The sequence below is a fragment of the Petromyzon marinus genome, chromosome 76, assembly GCF_048934315.1.
Source record: "Petromyzon marinus isolate PM22_M1 ecotype Great Lakes invasive population chromosome 76, UKy_Petmar_22M1.pri1.0, whole genome shotgun sequence".
In the NCBI taxonomy this organism is placed as follows: domain Eukaryota; kingdom Metazoa; phylum Chordata; class Hyperoartia; order Petromyzontiformes; family Petromyzontidae; genus Petromyzon; species Petromyzon marinus.
Window position 1 is genome coordinate 4686880 of NC_133742.1, and position 24780 is coordinate 4711659.

The window sequence follows — 24780 nt, forward strand, 5'->3', positions numbered from 1 at the left end:
ACACTACTGCTACTATACACACTACTGCTACTATACACACTACTGCTACTATACACACTACTGCTACTATACACACTACCGCTACTATACACACTACCGCTACTACTATACACATCACCACTACTACTACTATACACACTACTACTATACACACTACTACTACTATACACATCACCACACACCTCCGCCACCACTGGGAATCCACCACGTGCTCACCAGTTGAGGGGTGACCCCGAGGTGACCCCGAGGTGACCCCGAGGTGACCCCGAGGTGACCCCGAGGTGACCCCGAGGTGACCCCGAGGTGACCCCGAGGTGACCCCGAGGTGACCCCGAGGTTCTCATCACGCGCCCGGCCACATCCACCCCCAACCAGAGTGGCGATTCCCCACCCCCTAGCTGCTGCTGTGTACACACCGCTACACACACACACACCACTACACACACACACCACTACACACACACACCACTACACACACACACACCGCTACACACACACACACACCGCTACACACACACACCGCTACACACACACACACCGCTACACACACACACACCGCTACACACACACACCGCTACACACACACACCGCTACACACACACACCGCTACACACACACACACCGCTACACACACACACACCGCTACACACACACACACCGCTACACACACACACACCGCTACACACACACACACACCGCTACACACACACACACACCGCTACACACACACACACCGCTACACACACACACACCGCTACACACACACACACCGCTACACACACACACACCGCTACACACACACACACCGCTACACACACACACACCGCTACACACACACACCGCTACACACACACACCGCTACACACACACACCGCTACACACACACACCGCTACACACACACACCGCTACACACACACACCGCTACACACACACACCGCTACACACACACACCGCTACACACACACACCGCTACACACACACACCGCTACACACACACACCGCTACACACACACACCGCTACACACACACACCGCTACACACACACACCGCTACACACACACACCGCTACACACACACACCGCTACACACACACACCGCTACACACACACACCGCTACACACACACACCGCTACACACACACACCGCTACACACACACACCGCTACACACACACACCGCTACACACACACACCGCTACACACACACACCGCTACACACACACACACACACCGCTACACACACACACACACACCGCTACACACACACACACACACCGCTACACACACACACACACACACCGCTACACACACACACACACACACCGCTACACACACACACACACACCGCTACACACACACACACCGCTTACACACACACACACACACCGCTACAATAACTTAATGGGCACTTGAGTCTTAACTTAATGGGGCACTTGAGTCTTAACTTAATGGGGCACTTGAGTCTTAACTTAATGGGGCACTTGAGTCTCACTTTAGGTGATGCCGCTGGGGTAGTGAAGTGTCCATCGCATCGACCGCGTTGAACGTTAATCGAACGTCTGGCGCTTTGACACGCACGCTGGCACAGACAAAGACCACCACTCCCCCCAGGTAGCCTGTAACAGACTGCAGGGGCAAGTGCTGTTGGCGAGCACCTATCCGCTCGCTCGCTCGCACACACATTTTTATCGGCCAGAGAATTGAGGGGCAATTGTTTTTTTTAGCGTGCGTGCTTGTCACCAAATAAGGCTGTGTTTCTGTGTCTCTCTGAACGTTGCCCGGGGACTTGACCGGTGGCCAAATTGTTATCATCTTGTAGATGTCGACTACCTCGCCTGGTACGCAGGAGGTCGTGGATTCGATCGCCAGACACTGAGAGATGTTGACTACCTCGCCTGGTACGCAGGAGGTCGTGGATTCGATCCGCAGACACTGAGAGATGTTGACTACCTCGCCTGGTACACAGGAGGTCGTTGGTTCAATCCCAGACACTGAGAGATGTTGACTACGTCGCCTGGTACACAGGAGGTCGTGGGTTCAATCCCAGATACTGAGAGATGTTGACTACCTCGCCTGGTACGCAGGAGGTCGTGGATTCGATCCCAGACACTGAGAGATGTTGACTACCTCGCCTGGTGCACAGGAGGTCGTGGGTTCAATCCCAGACACTGAGAGATGTTGACTACCTCGCCAGGTACACAGGAGGTCGTGGGTTCAACCCCAGACACTGAGAGATGTTGACTACCTCGCCTGGTACGCAGGAGGTCGTGGGTTCAATCCCAGACCCCTGACGATGCCTGCTGCTGCAGATTTGGCGTCTCTCCCCGTGTCCGTGTGAATTTTTCTCCCAGTCCTCCGGTTTCCCTGCCCTCTGCCCCTCCAAATGTTTTTTTAGAATCAACATCGCTACGCATTCACATTATTATTCTTGGCGGCTGCTATGAATTTCCAGACGACGATGATAGCGGCCGTTCCCGTTGAGTTGCGTTCACGTTGTGATGGCCGGGGGCATTCTGGGAAAAAAAACAGCATCCTCAGTGGGGGGGGGGGGCCTTACAGTCTGGGGCACAAATACATGCAAGGTTTTTAGTGTTAGTGTGGGGTCTCTGTGGGTCTCTATGGGTGTGGGGTCTCTGTGGGGTCTCTGTGGGGTCTCTGTGGGGTCTCTGTGGTTGTGTGGGGTCTCTGTGGGTCTCTATGGGTGTGAGGCTCTATGGGTCTCTATGGGTGTGGGGGGTCTCTGTGGGTCTCTATGGGTGTGGGGTCTCTGTGGGGTCTCTGTGGGGTCTCTGTGGGGTCTCTGTGGGGTCTCTGTGGTTGTGTGGGGTCTCTGTGGGTCTCTATGGGTGTGAGGCTCTATGGGTCTCTATGGGTGTGGGGGGTCTCTGTGGGTCTCTATGGGTGTGGGGGGTCTCTGTGGGTCTCTATGGGTGTGGGGGGTCTCTGTGGGTCTCTATGGGTGTGGGGGGTCTCTGTGGGTCTCTGTGGGTGTGTGGGGTCTCTATGGGTCTCTATGGGTGTGGGGTCTCTGTGGGGTCTCTGTGGGGTCTCTGTGGGGTCTCTGTGGGGTCTCTGTGGGGTCTCTGTGGGGTCTCTGTGGGGTCTCTGTGGTTGTGTGGGGTCTCTGTGGGTCTCTATGGGTGTGCGGGGTCTCTGTGGGTCTCTATGGGTGTGTGGGGTCTCTGTGGGTCTCTGTGGGTGTGGGTCTCTATGGGTCTCTATGGGTGTGCGGGGTCTCTGTGGGTCTCTGTGGGTGTGCGGGGTCTCTGTGGGGTCTCTGTGGGGTCTCTGTGGGGTCTCTGTGGGGTCTCTGTGGGGTCTCTGTGGGGTCTCTGTGGGGTCTCTGTGGGTCTCTGTGGGTCTCTGTGGGTCTCTGTGGGTCTCTGTGGATCTCTGTGGGTGTGCGGGGTCTCTGTGGGTCTATGGGTGTGGGGGGCCTCTGTGGGTCTCTGTGGGGTTTCTATGGGTGTGTGGGGTCTCTGTGGGGTCTCTATGGGTTTGCGGGGTCTCTGTGGGTCTATGGGTGTGGGGGGCCTCTGTGGGTCTCTATGGGTGTGGGGGGTCTCTGTGGGTCTCTATGGGTGTGGGGGGCCTCTGTGGGTCTCTATGGGTGTGTGGGGTCTCTGTGGGTCTATGGGTGTGCGGGGTCTCTGTGGGGTCTCTGGGTGTGGGGGGTCTCTGTGGGTCTCTATGGGTGTGCGGGGTCTCTGTGGGTCTATGGGTGTGCGGGGTCTCTGTGGGTCTCTATGGGTCTCTATGGGTGTGGGGGGTCTCTGTGGGTCTCTATGGGTGTGCGGGGTCTCTGTGGGTCTATGGGTGTGCGGGGTCTCTGTGGGTCTATGGGTGTGCGGGGTCTCTGTGGGTCTATGGGTGTGCGGGGTCTCTGTGGGTCTATGGGTGTGTGGGGTCTCTGTGGGGTCTCTGGGTGTGGGGGGTCTCTGTGGGTCTCTATGGGTGTGCGGGGTCTCTGTGGGTCTCTATGGGTGTGGGGGGTCTCTGTGGGTCTCTATGGGTTTGGGGATCTGTGGGTCTCTGTGGGTCTATGGGTGTGGGGGGTCTCTGTGGGTCTCTATGGGTGTGGGGGGTCTCTGTGGGCCTCTGTGAGTCTCTGTGGGTCTCTGTGGGTCTCTATGGGTGTGTGGGGTCTCTGTGAGTCTCTGTGGGTCTCTGTGGGTCTCTATGGGTGTGTGGGGTCTCTGTGGGTCTCTATGGGTGTGTGGGGTCTCTGTGGGTCTCTATGGGTGTGCGGTTTCTGTGGGTCTCTATGGGTTTGGGGGGTCTCTGTGGGGTCTGTGGGTCTCTGTGGGTCTCTGTGGGGTCTCTATGGGTGTGGGGGGTCTCTGTGGGTCTCTGTGGGTGTGTGGGGTCTCTGTGGGTCTCTATGGGTGTGTGGGGTCTCTGTGGGTCTCTATGGGTGTGGGGTCTCTGTGGGTCTCTATGGGTGTGCGGGGTCTCTGTGGGTCTCTATGGGTGTGTGGGGTCTCTGTGGGTCTCTGTGGGTCTCTATGGGTGTGGGGGGTCTCTATGGGTGTGCGGGGTCTCTGTGGGTCTCTATGGGTGTGCGGGGTCTCTGTGGGTCTCTATGGGTGTGCGGGGTCTCTGTGGGTCTCTATGGGTGTGTGGGGTCTCTGGGTCTCTATGGGTGTGGGTCTCTATGGGTGTGTGGGGTCTCTGTGGGTCTATGGGTGTGCGGGGTCTCTGTGGGTCTCTATGGGTGTGTGGGGTCTCTGTGGGGTCTCTGTGGGTGTGTGGGGTCTCTGTGGGGTCTCTATGTGTGTGTGTGGGGTCTCTGTGGGGTCTCTGGGGTCTCTGTGGGGTCGCTTTGGGTCTCTATGGGTGTGCGGGGTCTCTGTGGGTCTCTATGGGTGTGTGGGGTCTCTGTGGGTCTATGGGTTTGTGGGGTCTCTGTGGGGTCTCTATGGGTGTGGGGGTCTCTGTGGGTCTCTATGGGTGTGGGGGGTCTCTCTGGGTCTCTATGGGTGTGTGGGTCTCTGTGGGTCTCTATGGGTGTGTGGGGGGTCTCTGTGGGTCTCTATGGGTGTGGGGGGTCTCTGTGGGTCTCTATGGGTGTGTGGGGTCTCTGTGGGTCTCTATGGGTGTGTGGGGTCTCTGTGGGTCTCTGTGGGTGTGGGTCTCTATGGGTCTCTATGGGGGTGGGGAGCGGGGTCTCTATGGGTGTGAGGTCTCTATGGGGCTCTATGGATGTAGGGTCTCTATGGGTCTCTGAGTCATGGTGGTGGTGATGCTGGTGATGATGATGATGATGGTGATGCTGGTGGTTATGGTGGTGGTGATGGTGGTGGTGGTGATGGTGGTGGTGATGGTGGTGGTGATGGTGGTGATGATGATGATGGTGGTGGTGATGATTGTGATGATGATGATTGTGATGATGATGATTGTGATGATGATGATTGTGATGGTGATGATTGTGATGGTGATGATGGTGATTGTGATGATTGTGATGTTTGTTTCCTCAGCCGTAGAGATGGAGAAGCCCGACCTGTCTGAGGTGGACAAGTTTGACAAAGACAAACTGAAGGCCACCACCACGGAGGAGAAGGTCTGGCTGCCTACCAAGGAAGGTCGGTCACACACACAGTGACACACACAGTGACACACACAGTGACACACACAGTGACACACACAGTGACACACACAGTGACACACACAGTGACACACACAGTGACACACACAGTGACACACACACACACAGTGTTTACAGACACACAGTGACACACACAGTGACACACACACACACAGTGACACACACACACACAGTGACACACACACACACAGTGACACACACACACACAGTGACACACACACACACAGTGACACACACACACACACAGTGACACACACACACACACAGTGACACACACACACACACAGTGACACACACACACACAGTGACACACACACACTGTTTACACACACACACACACACAGTGACACACACACACACAGTGACACACACAGTGACACACACACACACAGTGACACACACACACACAGTGACACACACACACAGTGACACACACACACACACAGTGACACACACACACACACAGTGACACACACACACACAGTGACACACACACACACAGTGACACACACACACACAGTGACACACACACACACACAGTGACACACACACACACACAGTGACACACACACACACACAGTGTTTACACACACACACACAGTGTTTACACACACACACAGTGTTTACACACACACACAGTGTTTACACACACACACAGTGACACACACACACACACAGTGACACACACACACACACAGTGACACACACACACACACAGTGACACACACACACACAGTGACACACACACACACAGTGACACACACACACACAGTGACACACACACACACACACAGTGACACACACACACACACAGTGACACACACACACACACAGTGACACACACACACACAGTGACACACACACACACAGTGACACACACACACACAGTGACACACACACACAGTCACACACACACACACACAGTCACACACACTGTGTTTACACATACACAGTGTTTACACACACACACGGTGACACACACACACGGTGACACACACACACGGTGACACACACACACGGTGACACACACAGTCACACAGTCAGACACAGTGACACACACACAGTGACACAGTGACACACACACACAGTGACACACACACACAGTGACACACACACAGTGACACACACACACAGTGACACACACAGTGACACACACAGTGACACACACACAGTGACACACACACACAGTGACACACACAACAACAACAACAACCGCCATTCGCCACTAAGTGGCGATGACGTCACCACGACGCTTGTGCCAGGCTATGTGCACCCTGAGGCCACGTGAAGTGTCGAATGCCCGCTGGCAGGAGGTCACGGGGCAGACCCAGGTGCCACGGTTCGACTGACTGAGTTGACTGGCTGATGCACCACCTGTGCCCCCTACTGTGCCAACCTGCTGTGCTTTAGCCACCCGGCGCTCCGCTCGTTGTTCTGAGCGTCGCTCCTCCGCCCTCCGTTGTTGTTGGAGGGCGACTGCCTCCAACTGCCCAGTAGCATCCTTCACGAGCCTCCTCCACAGAGGCCGATCTTGACACCGCTGGTACCAGTCATCGGCAAGTCCACTCAGCTCCACGTCCTCCTGTACCACATCACTCCATCTCTTCTCTAGCCCGTGCCGCGCCCGCTTTGCCCCCTCGATCCGGCCGAACAAAAGCTGTTTCGGCATGCGGTGGCTGGGCATGCGGGCTACATGACCCAGCCAACGCAGCCTTCCCCGCCGGAGGAGCTCACCGATGGGACCTTGCCCAGATCTTTCAAGGATTTGTGAGCTCCTCACACAATCCAGCCTGGTTAAACCCAGGATGGATCGTAGGCAGGCCAGCCTAAATGTTTCTAACCGGCGAAGATGTTCCATTAGGGGGCTCCACGTTTCGCAAGCGTAGAGAAGGGAGGGAATGACCGTGGCCGAGAAGACCTGAAGCTTAGTGCGGAGCGACAGACCAGGTAGCTTCCACACAGCGTTACGCAACCGATGAAAAGATATTGTCGCTCGACTGATTCGGAGTGAGACCTCTGCTGTTAAACTGGAGCCAGTCATAAGCACACTGCCCAGGTATGGGAAACTCTCCACTCTCTCCACAACTGCCCCATCACTGATCGGGAGTTGTGGGGGTGGAGTGTCCGATGGTACAAAATACCCAGGCAGGTGCTTAGTTTTGGTGGGGCTGATGGTAAGGCCCCACCTCTTAGTGGCACGCTCCAGTCTCAGCAGCAGCGTCTCCAACTCCTCCTCTGACTGAGCAGCTATTACCAAATCATCAGCATACATAACGTGGTTGAGCAATAGGGAGCCATCCCTTGACCGCACCCGGGCATCGATTAGCCTCCCATTATATCTGTACCATATGGAGATTCCCCTGGTACAGCTATTGAAGGCTTCACGAACTACGTGGTCAAAATAGATGTTAAATAATGTGGGAGCCAGAGGACATCCCTGTCGCACCCCAAGGTGTACAGGGAATGGCTCTGACTCCTGGCCACGTAGTTTTACCCGGGCCCGCTCACCATCATGAAGGTCCTTAATGATCGTGAGCAGAGGGTCAGGTACTCCAAAAGCACGAAGAACGACCCAGAGCCCAGGCCTACTGATGGTATCATAGGCCTTGACCAGGTCAATAAAGCAGAGATGTAGGTCTTGTTGGAATTCCCTACACCTCTGCTGTAGCAGACGGACAGAAAATATGGCATCTGTGCAGGACCACACGCACAGTGACACACACACACACATAGTGACACACACACACACATAGTGACACACACACACACACATAGTGACATACACACACACATAGTGACACACACACATAGTGACACACACACTGTCTACACACACTGTGTCTACACACACTGTGTGTGTGTGTCTACACACACTGTGTGTAGACACACACACACACACACTGTGACTACACACACACACACACTGTGTAACCGTCACGTAGGTAATAAACAAAATAAGTTCAACATGAAAACAACTAAAAATAACATCCCATAGATGTGTGTGGTGTCCGTGTGTGTCCGCGCGTGTCCGCGCGCGTGTCCGCGCGTGTGTCCGCGCGTGTGTCCGCGCGTGTGTCCGCGCGTGTGTCCGCGCGTGTGTCCGCGTGTGTGTGTCCGCGTGTGTGTCTGCGAGTTTGCACGCATAGCCGCCGCGTGTGGGGCCCGGCCCGTGGGGTCTCGTTGACGCTCCCGAACGTCTTCCTCCGCAGACATCCAGCGGGAGCGCAAGGAGTCGGAGAGCGGCAGCAAGTCGTGAGACTTCCACAACGGGGGGCCGGAGGGGGGCGGCGGTGGTGGTGGTGGCGGGGGGTGTTGGGGCGCACGGCCTCTTGGCAGCAACAACAACGACAACAACAACAACCACAACAACAACCACGACAACAACAACAACAACAAGATGGCCGTCGCCGACAATCCCTTCTCATCGTCGCCGCCGTTGAATCGTTAATCGCTCGCCAGCATTCCCTCCTCAATGTGCATCACCGTAGAGGCTTAGCCACACACCCCTCCACACACACACACACCACCACACACACACACCCCACCACACACACCCTACACACACACACACACACCCTACACACACACACACCACCACACACACACACACCCTCCACACACACCCTACACACACCCTCCACACACACACCACCACACACACACACCACTACACACACACACCACCACCACACACACACCCCACCACACACACCCTCCACACACACACACCACCACACACACACACCCTCCACACACACACACACCCTACACACACACACACCACACACCACACCCCACACCCCACACCACACCTTTTCCCTGACGATCTCTCTCGAGGTGAACTTGTAGCGGGATTGAGCGCGAGGTGCGTTACCAAGGAGAGAGTGAGTGTGGAGGAGGAGAGGTAGGAGAGAGGGGGAGAGGTAGGAGAGGTAGGAGAGGGGGAGAAAGGGGGAGAGGTAGGAGAGAGTGGGGTAGTGCGGTAGAGGTAGGAGAGAGGTGGGGGAGAGGGGTATAGGTAGGAGAGGGGTAGAGGTAGGAGACGGGGATAGAGAGAGCGAGAGAGAGGGGGTTGAGGTTTAGCGGAGAGAGGAGGGGTAGGTAGAGAGCTAGAGGGGTAGCGTGGTAGAGAGAGCTATAGGGGAGAGAGGGGTAGAGTGGTAGAGGAGAGAGAGCTATAGGGGAGAGAGGGGTAGAGTGGTAGAGGAGAGAGAGCTATAGGGGAGAGAGAGAGAGCTATAGGGGAGAGAGGGGTAGTGTGGTAGAGGAGAGAGAGCTATAGGAGAGAGAGGGGTAGCGTGGTAGAGGAGAGGGAGAGCTATAGGGGAGAGAGAGCTATAGGGGAGAGAGAGCTATAGGGGAGAGAGAGGCAGCGTGGCAGAGGAGAGAGAGAGAGAGATCAAGGTTTAGGAGAATAGTTATAGCGCAGAGAGAGAGAGAGACTCAGCCACAATGCTTTGTCGCACACTTTTATATTTCTGCTTCGGAAGCCGACGCCTGAGGCTCAAGGCCCTGAAATAAGTTTCTATTTTATAATCACGAAGATGGAAGCCAACCTGGTGAGGTGTGGGGGGCAGGGTGGGGGGGGGTGGGTGGTGAGCCCACAGGCTCTCCCGAGGCCTTTTTCATAGAGCCTCGCATTGACCATGCTGGGCCGATGATGTTCCCCGCGTGATCTGATGGGGCCTCGGCTCTCGGCTTAGAAATTGCCTCTTGTGCTGCCAGAATCCCATTCCTCCTCCTCCTCCGACGACGATTTACGACGATGCATTTATATTGTACGGTGTACTTCTCCAAAAATAAAAATTTATATTTGAAAAAAAAATAAAGACCCCCCCAAGTGTTGTGTGTGTGTGTGGAGGGGAGAGAGCTGTGGGTGGAGAAACATCCCCTACCCCATCGCTCCCCCTCGCCTCTCCCCCATGCCTAAGAGATGTGAACGACCTCGCCTGGTACGCAAGAGGTCGTGGGTTCAATCGCAGACACTGAGAGATGTTGACTACCTTGCCTGGCACACAGGAGGTCGTGGGTTCAATCCCAGACAGATGTTGACTACCTCGTCTGGTACACAGGAGGTCGTGGGTTCAATCACAGACACTGAGAGATGTTGACTACCTTGCCTGGCACACAGGAGGTCGTGGGTTCAATCCCAGACAGATGTTGACTACCTCGTCTGGTACACAGGAGGTCGTGGGTTCAATCCCAGACAGATGTTGACTACCTCGCCTGGTGCGCAGGAGGTCGTGGGTTCAATCCCAGACAGATGTTGACTACCTCGCCTGGTACGCAGGAGGTCGTGGGTTCAATCCCAGACACATGTTGACTACCTCGCCTGGTACGCAGGAGGTCGTGGGTTCGAACCCAGACAATGAGTGATGTTGACTACCTCGCCTGGTATGCAGGTCGTGGGTTCAATCGCAGGCACTGAGAGATGTTGACTACCTCGCCTGGTACACAGGAGGCTGTGGGTTCAATCCCAGACAGAGATGTTGACTACCTCGCCTGGTACACAGGATTTCGTGGGTTCAATCCCAGACAGATTTTGACTACCTCGCCTGGTACGCACGAGGTCGTGGGTTCGATCCCAGACACTGAGAGATGTTGACTACCTCGCCTGGTACAGAGGAGTTTTGTGGTTTCAATCCCAGACAGATGACTACCTCGCCTGGTACGCACGAGGTCGTGGGTTCGATGCCAGACACAGAGATGTTGACTACCTCGCCTGGTACAGAGGAGTTTTGTGGTTTCAATTTTAGACAGATGTTGACTACCTCGCCTGGTACGCACGAGGTCGTGGGTTCGATCCCAGACACAGAGATGTTGACTACCTCGCCTGGTACAGAGGAGTTTTGTGGGTTCAATCTCAGACACAGATGTTGACTACCTCGTCTGGTACACAGGAGGTCGTGGGTTCAATCGCAGGCACTGAGAGATGTTGACTACCTCGCCTGGTACACAGGAGGCTGTGGGTTCAATCCCAGACAGAGATGTTGACTACCTCGCCTGGTACACAGGATTTCGTGGGTTCAATCCCAGACAGATTTTGACTACCTCGCCTGGTACGCACGAGGTCGTGGGTTCGATCCCAGACACAGAGATGTTGACTACCTCGCCTGGTACAGAGGAGTTTTGTGGTTTCAATCCCAGACAGATGACTACCTCGCCTGGTACGCACGAGGTCGTGGGTTCGATGCCAGACACAGAGATGTTGACTACCTCGCCTGGTACAGAGGAGTTTTGTGGTTTCAATTTTAGACAGATGTTGACTACCTCGCCTGGTACGCACGAGGTCGTGGGTTCGATCCCAGACACAGAGATGTTGACTACCTCGCCTGGTACAGAGGAGTTTTGTGGGTTCAATCTCAGACACAGATGTTGACTACCTCGTCTGGTACACAGGAGGTCGTGGGTTCAATCTCAGACACTGAGAGATGTTGACTACCTCGCCTGGTACAGAGGAGTTTTGTGGGTTCAATCTCAGACACAGATGTTGACTACCTCGTCTGGTACACAGGAGGTCGTGGGTTCAATCTCAGACACTGAGAGATGTTGACTACCTCGCCTGGTACGCAGGAGTTTGGTGGGTTCGATCCCGCCCGACCTTCACCAAGCCCGCTGCTGTATATCCGTAGTCTGCGTCTCTCTCCGTCTCTCTCCCCCCGTGGTGGTCGCTGCGTGGATTTTTCTCCGGGGCCTCTGTCCATCATTTAGAATCGACGTCGCTCCGCGTTTGGAGGGAGTCGTCTGGCCGCTACAATCGTCTTTCTGCCGCAATACACGGGCGCAGGATGACAAGCCACTCCGTTCAGCCGCGGAAAATTCGTGACGTGCCACGATCGCTCCTGGGAAAGCGACAGAAGCCACACACAAGCGCAGCAGCAAATAAAAAAAAATAGTTTAACAATAATACAAATACATATATATGTGGGGGCGAGTCCCCCTGTGGCTCATGCCGGATGAAGCTCAGTACGGGGCCTGTAGCATCTGCTGTTATAAATGGGACCTAAATATTTTTTTAAAAATACCATACAAAAACACGAATTTTTTGTTACTTTGCATAGTAAGGTAAATTATAATTTTTTTTCACTTAATCATACAGCCGAATAATACGACGGATCGCTAAGCTTAAACACCCAAACCTATGAAAGTTAAAAGGCGGTATAGTACTCTAGCAATAGCGCTAGTGCAGAATCGCCGAACCGGAATTGACCGCTTGAAAGCGCTGGGATCCTTGAAAGCGCGGGGCCCCGTGGCATTTGCAGCCACTTTTTCCCGCGAGGATAATCCGGCACCGTTCCGATGGCCTCGAATCGACGGGGAAATGTCAACCGCTTGGTGGCCCTTTTGCTTGTTAACACGACGTGGATTTGGCCTCCGGTTCTACGGCTGTTGGCCTGGTGCCTTTCCTTTTTAGGCCCCGCCCCTTCCACTCCGAGGTCCCGCCCATTCATCTCTTAAGGTCCCGCCCCTTTCCTATCTAAGGTCCCGCCCCTTCGTTTCTAGGGCCCGGCCCATTCCCCCCTCTAAGGTCCCGCCCCTTCCTTTCTAGGGTCCCGCCCATTCCTCTCTAAGGTCCCGCCCCTTCCTTTCTAGGGCCCTGCCCATTCCCCCTCTAAGGTCCCGCCCCTTCCTCTCTAAGGTACCGCCCCTTTCTAGGGCCCCGCAATTCATCTCTAAGGTCCCGCCCCTTCCTTTCTAGGGCCCCGCCCCTTCCTCTCTAGTGCCCCGCCCATTCATCCCAAAGGCCCCGCCCCTTCTGCTCCAAGGGAGCGGAAGGGGTCGGGGGGTATAAGTGGGGGTATGGGTGGGTGGGGTTGTGGGGGGTAGGGGTGCAGGTGGGTGGGGCTGTGGGGGGCAGGGGTGCAGGTGGGTGGGGCTGTGGGGGGCAGGGGTGCAGGTGGGTGGGGCTGTGGGGGGTAGGGGTGCAGGTGGGTGGGGTTGTGGGGGGTAGGGGTGCAGGTGGGTGGGGCTGTGGGGGGTAGGGGTGCAGGTGGGTGGGGCTGTGGGGGGTAGGGGTGCAGGTGGGTGGGGCTGTGGGGGGTAGGGCTGCAGGTGGGTGGGGTTGTGGGGGGTAGGGGTGCAGGTGGGTGGGGCTGTGGGGGGTAGGGGTGCAGGTGGGTGGGGCTGTGGGGGGTAGGGGTGCAGGTGGGTGGGGCTGTGGGGGGTAGCGGTGCAGGTGGGTGGGGCTGTGGGGGGTAGGGCTGCAGGTGGGTGGGGCTGTGGGGGGGGTAGGGGTGCAGGTGGGTGGGGCTGTGGGGGGTAGGGCTACAGGTGGGTGGGGCTGTGGGGGGTAGGGGTGCAGGTGGGTGGGGCTGTGGGGGGTAGGGCTACAGGTGGGTGGGGCTGTGGGGGGTAGGGCTACAGGTGGGTGGGGCTGTGGGGGGTAGGGCTACAGGTGGGTGGGGCTGTGGGGGGTAGGGCTACAGGTGGGTGGGGCTGTGGGGGGTAGGGCTACAGGTGGGTGGGGCTGTGGGGGGTAGGGCTACAGGTGGGTGGGGCTGTGGGGGGTAGGGCTACAGGTGGGTGGGGCTGTGGGGGGTAGGGCTACAGGTGGGTGGGGCTGTGGGGGGTAGGGCTACAGGTGGGTGGGGCTGTGGGGGGTAGGGCTACAGGTGGGTGGGGCTGTGGGGGGTAGGGCTACAGGTGGGTGGGGCTGTGGGGGGTAGGGCTACAGGTGGGTGGGGCTGTGGGGGGTAGGGCTACAGGTGGGTGGGGCTGTGGGGGGTGGGGCTACAGGTGGGTGGGGCTGTGGGGGGTGGGGCTACAGGTGGGTAGGGGCTGTGGGGGGTGGGGCTACAGGTGGGTAGGGGCTGTGGGGGGTGGGGCTACAGGTGGGTAGGGGCTGTGGGGGGTGGGGCTGTGGGGGGTAGGGGCTGTGGGGGGTGGGGCTGTGGGGGGTAGGGGCTGTGGGGGGTGGGGGTGCAGGTGGGTGGGGCTGTGCGTGTGTGGGGGGTAGGGCTACAGATGGGTGGGGCTGTGTGTGGGGGGGTAGGAGCTGTGTGTGGGGGGTAGGGCTACAGGTTGGTGGGGCTGTGTGTGGGGGGGTAGGAGCTGTGTGTGGGGGGTAGGGCTACAGGTTGGTGGGGCTGTGTGTGTGGGGGGTAGGGGCTATATGTGGGGGGGCATGGGTGCAGGTGGGTGGGGCTGTGGGGTGGTAGGGCTACAGGTGGGTGGGGCTGTGTGTGGGGGGGTAGGGGCTGTGTGTGGGGGGGGGTAGGGCTACAGGTGGGTAGGGGCTGTGTGTGTGTGGGGGGGGGTAGGGGCTGTGTGTGTGTGTGTGGGGGGGGGGGGTAGGGGCTGTGTGTGTGTGTGTGTGGGGGGGGGTAGGGGCTGTGTGTGTGTGTGTGTAGGGGTGGAGCTGTGTGTGTGTGTGTGTAGGGGTGGAGCTGTGTGTGTGTGTAGGAGCTATGTGTGTGTGTGTGTAGGGGTGGAGCTGTGTGTGTGTGTGTAGGGGCTGTCTGTGTGTGTGTAGGGGTGGAGCTGTGTGTGTGTGTAGGGGCTGTGTGTGTGTAGGGGCTGTGTGTGTGTGTGTGTAGGAGCTGTGTGTGTGTGTGTGTGTAGGGGCTATGTATGTGTGTGTGTAGGGGTGGAGCTGTGTGTGTGTGTGTAGGGGTGGAGCTGTGTGTGTGTGTAGGGGCTGTGTGTGTGTGTGTGTGTAGGGGCTGTGTGTGTGTGTAGGGGCTGTGTAGGTGTGGAGCTGTGTGTGTGTGTGTAGGGGTGCAGCTGTGTGTGTGTGTAGGGGTGGAGCTGTGTGTGTGTGTGTAGGGGCTGTCTGTGTGTGTGTAGGGGCTGTCTGTGTGTGTGTAGGGGTGGAGCTGTGTGTGTGTCTGTAGGGGCTATGTGTGTGTGTAGGGGTGGAGCTGTGTGTGTGTGTGGAGGGGTGGAGCTGTGTGTGTGTCTGTAGGGGCTATGTGTGTGTGTGTGTGTGTAGGGGTGGAGCTGTGTGTGTGTGTGTGTAGAGGCTGTGTGTGTGTGTGTGTAGGAGCTGTGTGTGTGTGTAGGGGCTGTGTGTGTGTGTGTAGGGGTGGAGCTGTGTGTGTGTGTGTGTGTAGAGGCTGTGTGTGTGTGTGTGTAGGAGCTGTGTGTGTGTGTGTAGGAGCTGTGTGTGTGTGTGTGTGTAGGAGCTGTGTGTGTGTGTGTAGGAGCTATGTGTGTGTGTGTAGGGGTGGAGCTGTGTCCGGGCATGGCCGGGCAGCGTTTCCAGCCGTGTGCTGTGGGCGAGTCCCACACCCAAAGGCGTCCCATGGGGTCACACCCGGCACTCACATAGCTCAGCGGGGAGCGGAGGCGCTGCGGTGAGCACGTGGGCGACGCTACGCCTGAACCCCCCCCCCCCCGGCCCCCTAGGTCGACTCGGCATCAAAATGACTTCCCGGTTGCTAGCGACGCCTCCGGGGGAGACAAAGGCGGCCGTGCAGGCTACTCGCTTGCTCTCAGCGCTTGGTCGAACACTCTGCTAGGGGCAACACGGGGTTGGTGGGGGGGAGTGGTGGGGGGGTGGGTGGTGGGGGGGGAAGGTGGTGGGGGGGAGTGGTGGGGTGGTGGTGGGGGGGAGTGGTGGGGGGATGGTGGGGGGATGGTGGGGGGGTGGTGGGGGGAGTGGTGGGGGGGTGGTGGGGGGGGTCCCTTCGACTTTGTGGGACTCATTAGTGAAGGACTCCGATGCGTGCATCGTGTTGAACTCCTTTCGCACCGTGCGCAGCCAACCGCTGATAATGTGTGGTTCTGTGTGGTGAGTCTGTGGGTCTCTCTGTGTGTGTGGTGAGTCTGTGGGCCTCTCTGTGTGTGGTAAGTCTGTGGGTCTCCGTGTGTGGTGGTGAGTCTGTGGGTCTCTGTGTGTGTGTGGTGAGTCTGTGGGTCTCTCTGTGTGTGTGGTGAGTCTGTGGGTAACTCTGTGTGTGGTGGTGAGTCTATGGGTCTCTGTGTGTGATGAGTCTGTGGGTCTCTGTGTGTGTGGTGAGTCTGTGGGTCTCTGTGTGGTGGTGAGTCTATGGGTCTCTGTGTGTGATGAGTCTATGGGTCTCTGTGTGTGTGTGGTGAGTCTGTGGGTCTCTCTGTGTGGTGAGTCTGTGGGTCTCTCTGTGTGGTGGTGAGTCTGTGGGTCTCTCTGTGTGTGTGGTGGTGAGTCTGTGGGTCTCTCTGTGTGGTGAGTCTGTGGGTCTCTGTGTGTGTGGTGAGTCTGTGGGTCTCTGTGTGGTGGTGAGTCTATGGGTCTCTGTGTGTGATGAGTCTATGGGTCTCTGTGTGTGTGTGGTGAGTCTGTGGGTCTCTCTGTGTGGTGAGTCTGTGGGTCTCTCTGTGTGGTGGTGAGTCTGTGGGTCTCTCTCTGTGTGTGGTGGTGAGTCTGTGGGTCTCTCTGTGTGTGTGGTGAGTCTGTGGGTCTCTGTGTGTGGTGAGTCTGTGGGTCTCTCTGTGTGTGTGGTGGTGAGTCTGTGGGTCTCTGTGTGTGGTGGTGAGTCTGTGGGGCTCTCTGTGTGGTGAGTCTGTGGGTCTCTGTGTGGTGGTGAGTCTGTGGGTCTCTCTGTGTGTGTGGTGGTGAGTCTGTGGGTCTCTCTGTGTGGTGAGTCTGTGGGTCTCTGTGTGGTGGTGAGTCTTTGGGTCTCTCTGTGTGTGTGGAGAGTCTGTGGGTCTCTGTGTGTGTGTGTGTGGTGAGTCTGTGGGTCTCTCTCTTTGTGTGTGGTGAGTCTGTGGGTCTCTCTGTGTGGTGAGTCTGTGGGTCTCTGTGTGGGTGTGGTGGTGAGTCTGTGGGTCTCTCTGTGTGGTGAGTCTGTGGGTCTCTGTGTGCGGTGAGTCTGTGGGTCTCTGTCTGTGTGTGGTGGTGAGTCTGTGGGTCTCTCTGTGTGTGTGGTGAGTCTGTGGGTCTCTCTGTGTGTGTGGTGAGTCTGTGGGTCTCTCTGTGTGGTTAGTTTATGGGTCTCTGTGTGTGTGGTGAGTCTGTGGGTCTCTCTGTGTGTGTGGTGAGTCTGTGGGTCTCTGTGTGTGTGGTGAGTCTATGGGTCTCTCTGTGTGGTGAGTCTGTGGGTCTCTCTGTGTGGTGAGTCTGTGGGTCTCTCTGTGTGTGTGGTGGTGAGTCTGTGGGTCTCTGTGTGGTGAGTCTATGGGTCTCTGTGTGTGGTGGTGAGTCTGTTGGTCTCTCTGTGTGTGCGGTGAGTCTGTGGGCGTCTGTGTAGTGAGTCTGTGGGTCTCTCTCTGTGTGTGTGGTGAGTCTGTGGGTCTCTCTGTGTGTGTGGTGGTGAGTCAGTGGGTCTCTGTGTGTGGTGAGTCTGTGGGTGCTCTCTGTGTGGTGGTGAGTCTGTTGGTCTCTCTGTGTGTGGTGGTGAGTCAGTGGGTCTCTCTGTGTGTGTGGTGAGTCTGTGGGTCTCTCTGTGTGTGTGTGGTTAGTCTGTGGGTCTCTCTGTGTGTGGTGAGTCTGTGGGTCTCTCTGTGTGGTGAGTCTGTGGGTCTCTGTGTGGTGGTGAGTCTGTGCGTCTCTCTGTGTGTGTGGTGAGTCTGTGGGTCTCTCTGTGTGTAGTGGCGAGTCTGTGGGTCTCTCTGTGTGTGGTGGTGAGTCTGTGGTTCTCTGTGTGTGGTGGTGAGTCTGTGGGTCTCTCTGTGTGGTGAGTCTGTGGGTCTCTCTCTGTGTGTGTGGTGAGTCTGTGGGTGCTCTCTGTGTGGTGAGTCTGTGGGTCTCTGTGTGCAGTGAGTCTGTGGGTCTCTCTGTGTGTGTGGTGAGTCTATGGGCGTCTGTGTAGTGAGTCTGTGGGTCTCTCTGTGTGGTGGTGAGTCTGTGGGTCTCTCTGTGTGGTTGTGAGTCTGTGGGTCTCTCTGTGTGTGGTGGTGAGTCTGTAGGTCTCTCTGTGTGTGGTGGTGAGTCTGTGGGTCTCTCTGTGTGATGAGTCTCTGTGTGGTGAGTCTATGGTTCTCTGTGTGGTGAGTCTGTGGGTCTCTCTGTGTGTGGTGGTGAGTCTGTGGGTCTCTCTGTGTGTGTGTGGTGAGTCTGTGGGTCTCTCTGTGTGTGGTGGTGAGTCTGTGGGTCTCTCTGTGTGTGTGGTGGTGAGTCTGTGGGTCTCTGTGTGTGTGTGTGGTGGTGAGTCTGTGGGTCTATCTGTGTGGTGGTGAGTCTGTGGGTCTCTCTGTGTGGTGGTGAGTCTGTGGGTCTCTCTGTGTGTGTGGTGGTGAGTCTATGGGTCTCTCTGTGTTTGTGTGGTGGTGAGTCCGTGGGTATTTCTGTGTGGTGGTGAGTCTGTGGGCCTCTCTGTGTGTGATGGTGAGTCTCTGGGTCTCTTTGTGTGTGGTGGTGAGTCTGTGGGTCTCTCTGTGTGGTGGTGAGTCTGTGGGTCTCTCTGTGTGGTGGTGAGTCTGTGGGTCTCTCTGTGTGTGTGGTGGTGAGTCTATGGGTCTCTCTGTGTTTGTGTGGTGGTGAGTCCGTGGGTATTTCTGTGTGGTGGTGAGTCTGTGGGCCTCTCTGTGTGTGATGGTGAGTCTCTGGGTCTCTTTGTGTGTGGTGGTGAGTCTGTGGGTCTCTCTGTGTGATGAGTCTCTGTGTGGTGAGTCTATAGTTCTCTGTGTGGTGAGTCTGTAGGTCTATCTGTGTGTGGTAGTGAGTCTGTGGGTCTCTGTGTGTGGTGGTGAGTCTGTGGGTCCCTCTGTGTGGTGGTGAGTCTGTGGGTCTCTGTGTGTGTGTGGTGGTGAGTCTGTGGGTCTCTCTGTGTGGTGGTGAGTCTGTGGGTCTCTGTGTGTGTGTGGTGGTGAGTCTGTGGGTCTCTCTGTGTGGTGGTGAGTCTGTGGGTCTCTGTGTGTGTGTGGTGGTGAGTCTGTGGGGCTCTCTGTGTGTGGTGGTGAGTCTGTGGGTCTCTGTGTGTGGTGGTGAGTCTGTGGGTCTCTCTGTGTGTGGTGGTGAGTCTGTGGGTCTCTGTGTGTGTGTGGTGGTGAGTCTGTGGGTCTCTGTGTGTGTGTGGTGGTGAGTCTGTGGGTCTCTGTGTGTGTGTGGTGGTGAGTCTGTGGGTCTCTGTGTGTGGTGGTGAGTCTGTGGGTCTCTCTGTGTGGTGGTGAGTCTGTGGGTCTCTGTGTGTGTGTGGTGGTGAGTCTGTGGGGCTCTCTGTGTGTGGTGGTGAGTCTGTGGGTCTCTGTGTGTGGTGGTGAGTCTGTGGGTCTCTCTGTGTGTGGTGGTGAGTCTGTGGGTCTCTGTGTGTGTGTGGTGAGTCTGTGGGTCTCTCTGTGTGTGGTGGTGAGTCTGTGGGGCTCTCTGTGTGTGGTGGTGAGTCTGTGGGTGTCTGTGTGTGGTGGTGAGTCTGTGGGTTTCTCTGTGTGTGGTGGTGAGTCTGTGGGTCTCTGTGTGTGTGTGGTGAGTCTGTGGGTCTCTCTGTGTGTGGTGGTGAGTCTGTGGGTCTCTGTGTGTGGTGGTGAGTCTATGGGTCTCTGTGTGTGTGTGTGGTTAGTCTGTTGGCGTCTGTGTAGTGAGTCTGTGGGCTCTCTGTGTGGTGGTGAGTCTGTGGGTCTCTGTGTGTGGTGGTGAGTCTATGGGTCTCTCTGTGTGGTGGTGAGTCTATGGGTCTCTCTGTGTGTGGTGAGTCTGTGGGTCTCTCTGTGTGTGGTGGTGAGTCTATGGGTCTCTCTGTGTGTGGTGGTGAGTCTGTGGGTCTCTGTGTGATGTGTCTCTGTGTGGTGAGTCTATGGTTCTCTGTGTGGTGAGTCTGTGGGTCTCTCTGTGTGTGGTGGTGAGTCTGTGGGTCTGTGTGTGTGTGGTGAGTCTATGTGTCTCTGTGTGTGTTTGTTGAGTATGTGGGTCTCTCTGTGCGTAGTGGTGAGTCTGTGGGTCTCTGTGTAATGAGTCTGTGGATCTCTGTGTGGTGAGTCTGTGGGTCTCTGTGTGGCGAGTCTGTGGGTCTCTGTGTAATGAGTCTGTGGATCTCTGTGTGGTGAGTCTATGGGTCTCTGTGTGGTGAGTCTGTGGGTCTCTGTGTAATGAGTTAGTGGATCTCTGTGTGGTGAGTCTGTGGGTCTCTGTGTGGCGAGTCTGTGGGTCTCTGTGTGGTGAGTCTGTGGGTCTCTGTGTGGTGGTGAGTCTGTGGGTCTCTGTGTGTGGTGGTGAGTCTATGGGTCTCTGTGTGTGGTGGTGAGTCTATGGGTCTCTCCCTGTGTGTGTGGTGAGTCTGTGGGCGTCTGTGTAGTGAGTCTGTGGGTCTCTCTGTGTGGTGTTGTATCTGTGGGGCTCTCTGTGTGATGGTGAGTCTATGGGTCTCTGTGTTTTGAGTCTATGACTCTCTGTGTGGTGAGTCTATGGGTCTCAGTGTGCTGAGTCTATGGGTCTCTGTGTGGTGAGTCTGTGGGTCTCCGTGTGGTGAGTCTATGGCTCTCTGTGTGGTGAGTCTATGGCTGTCTGTGTGGTGAGTCTATTGCTCTCTGTGTAGTGAGTCTATGGCTCTCTGTGTGGTGAGTCTATGGGTCTCTGTGTGATGATTCTATGGGTCTCTGTGTGATGAGTCTATGGCTCTCTGTGTGGTGAGTCAATGGGTCTCTGTGTGGTGAGTCTGTTGGACTCTGTGGGTGATGAGTCTATGGCTGTCTGTGTGGTGTCTATGGGTCTCTGTGTGTGATGAGTCTATGGGTCTCTGTGTGAGTGAGTCTATGGGTCTCTGCGTGATGAGTCTATGGCTCTCTGTGTGGTGAGTCTATGGCTCTCTGTGTGGTGTCTATGGGTCTCTGTGTGTGATGAGTCTATGGGTCTCTGTGTGAGTGAGTCTATGGCTCTCTGTGTGCTGAGTCTATGGCTCTCTGTGTGCTGAGTCTATGGGTCTCTGTGTGTTGAGTCTATGGGTCTCTGTGTGATGAGTCTATGGCTCTCTGTGTGGTGAGTCTATGGGTCTCTGTGTGATGAGTCTATGGGTCTCTGTGTGATGCGTTTATGGGTCTCTGTGTGATGAGTCTATGGCTCTCTGTGTGGTGAGTCTATGGGTCTCTGTGTGCTGAGTCTATGGGTCTCTATGTGTGGTGAGTCTATGGGTTTCTGTGTGATGAGTCTATGGGTCTCTATGTGGTGAGTCTATGGGTCTCTGTGTGATGAGTCTATGGGTCTCTGTGTGATGAGTCTATGGGTCTCTGTGTGATGCGTTTATGGGTCTCTGTGTGATGAGTCTATGGCTCTCTGTGTGGTGAGTCTATGGGTCTCTGTGTGCTGAGTCTATGGGTCTCTATGTGTGGTGAGTCTATGGGTTTCTGTGTGATGAGTCTATGGGTCTCTGTGTGGTGAGTCTATGGCTCTCTGTGTGGTGAGTCTATGGGTCTCTGTGTGATGAGTCTATGGCTCTCTGTGTGGTGTCTATGGGTCTCTGTGTGTGATGAGTCTATGGGTCTCTGTGTGAGTGAGTCTATGGGTCTCTGCGTGATAAGTCTATGGCTCTCTGTGTGGTGAGTCTATGGCTCTCTGTGTGGTGTCTATGGGTCTCTGTCTGTGATGAGTCTATGGGTCTCTGTGTGAGTGAGTCTATGGCTCTCTGTGTGCTGAGTCTATGGCTCTCTGTGTGATGAGTCTATGGCTCTCTGTGTGTGATGAGTCTATAGCTCTCTCTGTATGATGAGTCTATGGGTCTCTGTGTGTGATGAGTCTATGGGTCTCTGTGTGAGTAGTCTATGGCTCTCTGTGTGTGATGAGTCTATGGGTCTCTGTGTGATGAGTCTATGGGTCTCTGTGTGTGGTGAGTCTATGGCTCTCTATGTGTGATGAGTCTATGGTTCTCTGTGTTGAGTCTATGGCTCTCTGTGTGAGTAGTCTATGGCTCTCTGTGTGTGATGAGTCTATGGGTCTCTGTGTGTGATGAGTCTATGGCTCTGTGTGTGATGAGTCTATGGGTCTCTGTGTGAGTAGTCTATGGGTCTCTGTGTGGTGAGTCTATGGCTCTCTGTGTGTGATGAGTCTATGGTTCTCTGTGTGTAATGAGTCTATGCCTCTGTGTGTGATGAGTCTATGGGTCTCTGTGTGGTGAGTCTATGGCTCTCTGTGTGTGATGAGTCTATGGCTCTCTGTGTGGTGAGTCTATGGGTCTCTGTGTGATGAGTCAATGGGTCTCTGTGTGTGATGAGTCCATGGCTCTCTGTGTGTGATGAGTCTATGGCTCTCTGTGTAGAGCGGGGCTCTAGTGGAGGAGGTGGTCTCGTTCTTCCGGCAGTGCCGTTCTCAGGACATTGCAGGGAGGCGCCTTTACAATTCTCTAATCTGAATTGTCAACCACTCCCACATGTCCTACGGCCTCCGACGGCTAGCTCACAATCTGCACGCACAGATCTCTCTCATCGTGTCTCCACGCGGAGATCTCTCCGTCATCATCCCAGACACTGAGAGATCGTGGGTTCAATCGCAGACACTGAGAGATGTTGACTACCTCTCCTGGTACACAGGAGGTCGTGGGTTCAAGCCCTGACACTGAGAGATGTTGACTACCTCGCCTGGTACGCAGGAGCTCGTGGGTTCAATCCCAGACCCTGAGAGATGTTGACTACCACGCCTGGTACACAGGAGGGCGTGGGTTCAATCCCAGACACTGAGCGATGTTGACTAACTCGCCTGGTTGGCAGGAGGTCGTGAGTTCGATCCCAGACTCTGAGAGATGTTGACTACCTCGCCTGGTGCACAGGAGGTCGTGGGTTTAATCCCAGACACTGAGAGATGTTGACTACCTCGCCTGGTACGCAGGAGGTCTTGGATTCAATCCCATACACTGAGCGATGTTGACTACCTCGCCTGGTACACAGGAGGTCGTGGGTTCAATCCCAGACACTGAGAGATGTTGACTACCTCGCCTGGTGCACAGGAGGGCGTGGGTTCAATCCCAGACACTGAGAGATGTTGACTACCTCGCCTGATACGCAGGAGGTCGTGGGTTCAATCGAAGACACTGAGAGATGTTGACTACCTCGCCTGGTACGCAGGAGGTCGTGGGTTCAATCGAAGACACTGAGAGATGTTGTCTACCTCGCCTGCTACGCAGGAGGTCGTGGGTGCAATCCCAGACACTGAGAGATGTTGACTACCTCGCCTGGTACGCAGGAGGTCGTGGGTTATATCCCAGACACTGAGAGATGTTGACTACCTCGCCTGCTACGCAGGAGTTCGTGGGTTCAATCCCAGACCCTGAGAGATGTTGACTACCTCGCATGGTACGCAGGAGGTCGTGGGTTCAATCCCAGACACTGAGAGATGTTGACTACCTCGCCTGGTACGCAGGAGGTCGTGGGTTCGATCCCAGACACTGAGAGATGTTGACCACCTCGCCTGGTACACAGGAGGTCGTGGGTTCAATCCCAGACCCTGAGAGATGTTGACTACCTCCCCTGGTACACAGGAGGTCGTTGTTTCAATCCCAGACACTGAGAGATGTTGATTACCTCGCCTAGGGCGCAAGAGGTCGTGGGTTCAATCCCAGACACTGAGAGATGTTGACTACCTCGCCTGGTACGCAGGAGGTCGTGGGTTCGATCCCAGACACTGAGAGATGTTGACTACCTCGCCTGGTACACAGGAGGTCGTGGGTTCATGCCCAGACACTGAGAGATGTTGACTACCTCGCCTGGTACGCAGGAGGTCGCGGGTTCAATCGCAGTCACTGAGAGATGTTGACTACCTCGCCTGGTACGCAGGAGGTCGTGGGTTCAATCGAAGACACTGAGAGATGTTGTCTACCTCGCCTGGTATTCAGGAGGTCGCGGGTTCAATCGCAAACACTGAGAGATGTTGACTACCTCGCCTGGTGCACAGGAGGTCGCGGGTTCGATCCCAGACACTGAGAGATGTTGACTACCTCGCCTGGTACGCAGGAGGTCGTGGGTTAAATCCCAGACACTGAGAGATGTTGACTACCTCGCCTGGTACGCAGGAGGTCGTGGGTTCAATCCCAGACACTGAGAGATGTTGACTACCTCGCCTGGTACGCAGGAGGTCGTGGGTTCAATCCCAGACACTGAGAGATGTTGACTACCTCGCCTGGTACGCAGGAGGTGGTGGGTTCAATCGCAGACACTGAGAGATGTTGACTACCTCGCCTGGTACGCAGGAGGTCGTGGGTTCAATCGCAGACACTGAGAGATGTTGACTACCTCGCCTGGTACGCAGGAGGTGGTGGGTTCAATCCCAGACACTGAGAGATGTTGACTACCTCGATGATGATGATGATTGTAGCCTCTTAGACGAGCCGCTATCGTCCG

General features: G+C 56.0%; 1 long non-coding RNA gene across 1 annotated transcript; it reads left to right on the forward strand.

Moving 5' to 3' along the window:
• Positions 1–8855: 8855 nt before the first annotated feature.
• On the forward strand, positions 8856–10433 carry LOC142907287 (uncharacterized). Its single transcript, XR_012930899.1, has 2 exons — positions 8856–9592; positions 9640–10433. It is a non-coding gene; the product is annotated as an uncharacterized LOC142907287 (long non-coding RNA).
• Positions 10434–24780: the final 14347 nt, after the last annotated feature.